The sequence below is a fragment of the Mesoplodon mirus genome, assembly GCF_964341445.2.
Source record: "Mesoplodon mirus genome assembly, chromosome: 2".
In the NCBI taxonomy this organism is placed as follows: Eukaryota; Metazoa; Chordata; class Mammalia; order Artiodactyla; family Ziphiidae; genus Mesoplodon; species Mesoplodon mirus.
The window spans coordinates 191,710,869-191,718,095 of NC_138977.1; the positions used below are offsets into that span (position 1 = coordinate 191,710,869).

General features: G+C 38.9%; 1 protein-coding gene across 5 annotated transcripts in view; it reads left to right on the plus strand.

The window, feature by feature from the left end:
* Positions 1-7,227, plus strand: part of MINPP1 (multiple inositol-polyphosphate phosphatase 1) — a 44,419-nt gene that overhangs the window by 21,330 nt on the left and 15,862 nt on the right. The window contains exon 6 of one of the 5 annotated variants that reach the window (XM_082611111.1): positions 1,873-1,890. The exons of the other annotated variants lie outside the window; for them this stretch is intronic. The gene's annotated coding sequence lies outside the window, so the exon portion shown is untranslated. Of the gene's footprint in view, positions 1-1,872; positions 1,891-7,227 lie in introns of those variants that run through there. 5 annotated transcript variants of the gene reach the window in all.

Consider the following 7,227-nt stretch of genomic DNA (forward strand, 5'->3'; position numbering starts at 1 on the left):
TCTGTCTGGCTTACTTCACTTAATATGATGATCTCTAGGTCCATCCATGTTGCTGCAAATGGCATTATTTCATTCTTTTTTAGAGTTGAGTAATATTCTATTGTGTATATATACCACATCTTTATCCATTCATCTGTCCATGTCGATTAACTGAAGTATAGTTGATTTACATTATGTTAGTTTCAGGTGTATAGCACAGTGATTCATTATTTTCATAGATTATACTCCATTAAAAGTTATTACAAAATAATGGCTATAATTCCCTGTGCTGTACAATATATATATTATTTGCTTATCTATTTTATATATAGTAGTTTATATGTCTTTTTTTAAATTTATTTATTTTGGGCTGCTTTGGGTCTTCATTGCTGTGTGTGGGCTTTCTCTAGTTGGAGTGAGCGGGGGCTACTCTTCTTTGCGGTGCACGGGCTACTCTTCTTTGTGGTGCGCGGGCTTCTCATTGCAGTGGTTTCTCTTTTGAGGAGCACAGGCTCTAGGCACGCAGGCTTCAGTAGTTGTGGCACGCGGGCTCAGTAGTTATGGCTCGTGGGCTCTAGAGTGCAGGCTCAGTAGTTGTGGCTCACAGGCTTAGTTGCTCCGCAGCACGTGGGATTTTCCTGGACCAGGGATCGAACCCGCGTCCCCTGCAGTGGCAGGCGGATTCTTAACCACTGTGCCACCAGGAAAGCCCAGTAGTTTATAGGTCTTAAGCCCATACCCTTATTGTGCCCTGTCCTACTTCCCTCCCCTCACTGGTAACAACTAGTTTGTTTTCTGTATGTGTGAGACTTTGTTTTGCTATATACATTTGTTTATTTTTTAGACTCTAAATATAAGTGATATCATACAGTATTTGCCCTTCTCTGTCTGACTTATTTCACTAAACATAATACTCTCCAGGTCCATCCATGTTGCAAATGGCAAACTTTCTTTTTTATGGCTGAGTAATATTGAATCGTATTTACGCATATACACTGCATCTTCTTTTTTCATTTGTATGTTGATGGACACTTGGGTTGCTTCCATATCTTGGCTATTGTAAATACTGCTGCTATGATCATTTTGGGGCATGTATCTTTTTGAATTAGTGTTTTCACTTTTTCCAGATATATACCCGGAAGTGGAATTGCTGGGTCATATGGTAGTTCTATTTTTAGTTTTTTAAGGAAACTTCATACTGTTTTCCATAGTGGTTGCACCAAATTATGCTCCCACCAACAGTGCACAAGAGTTCCCTTTTCTCCACATCCTCACCAACATTTGTTATTTGCAGACTTTTTTTTTTTTTTTTTGCGGTACGTGGGCCTCTCACTGCTGTGGCCCCTCCCGTTGCGGAGCACAGGCTCCGGACGCGCAGGCCCAGCGGCCATGGCTCACGGGCCCAGCCGCTCCGCGGCATATGGGATCCTCCCAGACCGGGGCACGAACCCGTATCCCCTGCATCGGCAGGCGGACTCTCAACCACTGCGCCACCAGGGAGGCCCCCATATTTTGTTTTTATCTGTTCATTAGTTTATGGACATAAGGGATATATTCACTTTTGGGTTGTTGTGAGTAATGCTATTGTGAACATTTGTATTCATATTTTTGTGGGGACATTTTTATTTTGCTTGGGTATATACCTAGGAATACAATTTCTAGGGGGTCAGCAATTTTGACTATCAGGGATTGCTAAAGAATATTAAAACTGTAAATGTGTATACAATCCCTGACATGCAGTGGTTCCTGGATGTGATCTGAAGATGAAGCATTCCAAGTTGAGGTTCGTCCATTTATAGTAATCTAGATTACCTGCTAGGAAGTTTTATTTGTTTTGTTTTTATCTTAACAGTTTTAGTTTATTTTCTTTTAATTTGCTTATCTTACCCACAGGTGAAGTACAGAGGGAAAAAAATGCAATGAACTGAGTACTCCGTTATGTTAGGTAATAGCTGATTGTGTTTTTAAATACTTAGAAGGTAATGAGACTAATTTTCATGGGTGGCTTGTTGAATGAGATGCAGTAATATAGAGGCAATGTGATGTAGTGGGCAGATGCTTGGGTTTGGTTTGAGTCCTGGTTCTGCTTTATTGATGCTGCAGATTCCCCACTTCTGAAAAGGGAAATATCTCTCCTGACTCACAGGGTTGTTGTGATAATCAAATGAGGTAGTGTCTATTAAAGCACTTAATATAATGCAGTATACAAAGATGGTATTATTATATATGAAAGTTCTCTGGTCAAAACATGTCTTTAATGTCTTTGTCGGACATTCACACACCTCCCCTCCTTCTGCTGCTGTGATTATTCAAATATTGGAAAAATATTTTGTAGTACTTAGTCTCTTCAAATTTTCATGGTCTTGAGCTCATTTCTTAAACTAATTCCCCTTTCATCAGCAAGATGGAGAAAATTTTTACTCATTTTGGAGAACTACTCCTAAATTTTTACTCCTTTTGGAGGACTACTCCTTTATTTGTGAATTGAAAAGAAGATTCATTCAACAATATTTTAAACGTCTACTGTGATACATGTCAGGCAGTGTCTTAGGAGCTGGATATAGTGATGAGTAAGACAAAGTCATTGCACTTGTAACTCATACTATTGAGAGAAGATAGAAATGTATATAAAAGCCATGGGCCATGGTATAACTATTCATGTAAGATTGTAAAACAGTAAAAAAAGGAAGGAAAGTTTGACCTTGTTTAAGTCAGGAAATGATTTTGGCCACTGCCTCCTTTTCTAACTGAGGAGGGAGAGTTAGCACTGATTGTGAAGACACTGGCAGGTACTTTTCAGAGACTGGTTTTCTCTATACTAAAAGACTGATTAGGGTTTTTTTAAAATATGCATTTAGCCGAATCAAGATGAAATCTTCTTAAATAAGTAGACAGAAGAAAGTGAGTTTAGAGACTTCTGTCAGATTTCTTTCCAAAAAACAGATTGACACTATCCAATTCTATGAGCAGTGCCAAAATTAAGGGTACTTCTCAAGAAAACCAGCATATGCTCAGCAAAGAGAGAATAATAGGTTACAAAAAACAAAAAGCTAATAGACTTTTTTAGAGCAGTTTTAGGTTCACAACGAAAATGGGTAGCAATTAAAGAGTTCCCTCGGGCTTCCCTGGTGGCGCAGTGGTTGAGAGTCCGCCTGCCGTGCCGATGCAGGGGACACGGGTTCGTGCCCCGGTCCGGGAAGATCCCACATGCCGCGGAGCAGCTGGGCCCGTGAGCCATGGCCACAGTCTGTGCGTCTGGAGCCTGTGCTCCGCAACGGGAGAGGTCATAACAGTGAGAGGCCCGCGTACAGCAAAAAAAAAAAAAAAAAAAGAGTTCCCTCACACTACCCCCTCTCCCACATACACAGCCTCCCTGCTGCTAATATCACACACCAGTATGGTATAATAATGTTTTAACAGAATATTTTATCTTGTACTTTTTATGATCTGTTCTATCAAAACAATTAATGTTTTTTCTTCATGACTTTTAAAGTTTTTTCTATTGAGTTTATACCAAGTGTGTTTTATATGTATATGTATACATATATACAAAAGCAATATTTTGTTATTAATATTATCTGAGGAAATGTCTTTCACTTAATTCTAGAGTTCCCAGGCTACTTTTTGCTATCTCCATCCCTCCTCCACCCCACTTTGAGATGATACTGTGAACACAGGTTGTTCTCTTTTTTTTGTTATCTTTTTATATTAACATTAAATCAAAGATATTCTTCAATGTTTCTGAATATTTTTCAACATAATTTTAATAGCATGATTTTACTTCACAGAAAAATTGGAGATTGCAAATGATGTTAATTGACAAGTGTCAACATTTTGGTTAAATATAACCAGTCCTCCAAATGCATAGTCCTTGGCTCTTATTAGGATCTTGACTTTTATTTTCCTTCTTAAACCATCACTACAGTGATGGGATTAAAGTTAAAACCAGTAATTTTACTATTTGAGCAAATTTAAACAGCTATTGCTGTTTAAGCAGCTGTGATGAGAAAAGCACATTGAATTTACTGAATAAATGAGATATATCTGGATTTTATTCTACTTTCCCATTCCCCATTATCTCTGTTAGTATATTTTTATTTTTGTTTTTTAACTGGTGGGATTCAGTAAGTCACTTCCTTACTTTTTCAAAGTAAGATTTATATTCTGGACTATGTATCAATTACCTCATGAGATCTTCCATTTTGTCAGGGATACTCTCAGATACCAGAAGTAATTGCTGTAAATATATGTTATGGTCATTAAATAACTCCCATTAGCCTTTATCTACCTTTTCATTGACTCTCAAATCTTTGATGTTTTTGTATCACAGTTGAGTAAGAGTATGGTTTTTTAAGGTTGTGTAGTTCCACATTTTAACATAAGATGGCAGCATTGAAATAAAAGTACAGTGGCACCAAGAGATTACTTAGCCCATTGTAACCAATGAGCTTTGTCTTTTAACGTTCTTAGGAATGTGTGCAGATTCTAAATTCTCAGAATATGTTCTTGCTTGTCTTTTCGCTAACTTTCCGAAGTCAGTGTTCCGTGGAGTTTAGGTACCAGGAGTTTAGGTACCAGGATAGTGCTAGTTGTTGAAAGATGCTGGCTAAATATGGTAAAAGCCAGCACAGCCTGGCTATGCTTTGAATTCAGATTCAGGTGTCCATTGGTCTTCTGGAAAGACATGTTTGGACTCTCAGTAGACTGTAGATCTGCGATGTCTAGAACTTTATTTCCCTGCTCTGTCCTCAGTGTCTAGAGCGAGCCTGCCATGCAGTTGGTGCTTAGTATGTAACGAAGGAATATCCACAGTCCCTGTTTATCCTCCCAGGCATCCAAGCCACAAACCTATGCATCATCCTTGACTCTATCTCCCTCACCGTCTACATCTACTCACCATATTGTGGGGTTTGTGTTTTTTTTTTCTTCCAGTTTTATATCAAGTCCTTTGACTTTTCTTCATCCCCACTGCTATCATCTCAATTCAGGCTAATATCTTCTCTCTCTTAGATTTTAGCAACTGCCTCCTAAGTGAGTGCTTCCCTGATTTTAGTTTTACCTCTGCTCCAATGCAGCTTATTATGCAAGCAATAGAGGGTATATACGAAGTTGAATACACTTAAATTATTGTCTCAAGGAACTCATATCCTAGTTTGGAGGTATCTATATGACAGCACTAAAACAGGTAAAAAGAAATGCTGAAGGAGAATTGATTTGAACTGTTGGGGTTTGGTAAAGGCTTTATGGGAGGAGGAGTTTTTGAGGTTGGTCATTGAAGATTTCTTTCACAGACCTCAGCATATCAACTCTTAATACTTGTTTTGATTTTTTAAAACTTTATTGAAGTATAACTGATGTGAAATAAACAACACATATTTGAAGTATACAATTTGATGAGTTTTTACATATTTATACACCCATGGAACAATCACCATAATAAGATAACGAACTATCCATCGCATACAAAAATTTCTTTGTGACTCTTTCTAATGTACTTCCCACCCCTCATTCCCAGGCAGACCACTGATCTGCTTTCTGTCACTATAGATTAACTTGTATTTTCTAGAATTTTATATAATGGAACCATATAGTATGTATATGCACATTTTTTTTGGTTTGGCTTCTTTCCCTCAGCATAATGGTTATAAGATTTATGTTGTGGGTATCAGTCATTCATTCCTTTTTATTTAGCATTTTACTTAGTATTCCATTATATGGATACTACACAATTTGTTTATCCATTCTCTTTATGATGGACATTTGGGTGTTTACAGTTTGAGGCTATTAAAAATAAAGCTGCTGTGAACATTTGTAGTCTTTGTATGAACATATGCTTTCATTTCTTTCGGGTAATTAATACCTAGAGATGGAATAGCTGAGTCATATTTAGGTGTATGTTTAACTTTTTGAGAAACTGCCAAACTCTCCCCACCAGTGTGTGAGTTACAGTTGTTCTACATCCTGGCCAACTTGGTATGGTAGGTTTTTTTTTTTTTTTTCTTTTTTGGCTGTACGCGGACCTCTCACTGCCGCGGCCTCTCCCATTGCGAAGCACAGGCTCTGGACGCACAGGCCCAGAGGCCATGGCTCACGGGTCCAGCCGCTCCGTGGCATGTGGGATCCTCCCGGACCGGGGCACGAACCCGTATCCCCTGCATCGGCAGGCAGACTCCCAACCACTGCACCACCAGGGAAGCCCTGGTAGGTATTTTTAATTTTAGCCATTCTCATGGGTGTGTTGGAGCACCTCATTGTGGTTTTAGTTTGCATTTTCCTAAAAACTAGTGTTGAAGGACAGAGGGAATGAAAACTGCCCACCAAACTGAAAAGGCATCTTGAAACCAAAACAAAAGGTGGGCAGCTCCATGTAATCAATGGATCAGTTTATTATAGGGTAACTTACACACATGGTGGGATCAGGATCAGGCGGACAGTGATCTGGAAGCATTCACAACTGTACTCTGCACCGCTGAGGGGGCATCGGGACAGTTTTATAGTTAACCTAGGGTATGGGGGTAGGAACTTGGAAATAGGACGTGCATTCCTAAGTCAGGATTCACGAATGGGTAACGAGTCTCCTGGGCACTGGGAATACGTCAGTGAAGGTTTTTATTGTGTGGGGACTAACAGAGCATTGAGGCCACCTGGTCCTGATGATTATTAAACAATATCTATTAACTACAAAGCCCTTGATGACAGAGTAGTGATTCACTGCTGCACAGTACAGTCCTGGGCAGGGTCAGTGGAAGGAGAAACTCTAAGGGCTCAAGATGGTATCAGTTACGCTAACAGCCATACAACTAGTGATATTGAGCATCTTTTTGTGTGCTTATTTACCATCCATATGTTTACTGTGGTGAAGTATCTGTTCACATCTTTTGCCATTTTTTAACTGGGTTGTTTATCGTTTTTACTGTTGTTGTAAGAGTTCTTTAAGTATATTCTAGATACAAATTCTTTCTCAGATATATGCTTTACAAATATATTCTCCTAGTCTGTGGTTTACCTTTTTTGTGTTTATAATAATGTTTTTTATGGGCTAATTTTGCCCCACTATTGAGGCAATTCCTCCTGAGCATCTGTTTGGTACCCTGTATACTTTGAGGTTTTCCTAGTCTGGCTTGTGTGAACAACAAACTATTCCTGGCCTTGTGTTAGCTTTGGGGATTTTTTTCGCCTCCTTCTTTTTAACACTTTTTGTCTGGGTTTGGATAGTTTTCTCACAGACATGAGCTGATCAGTACTAGC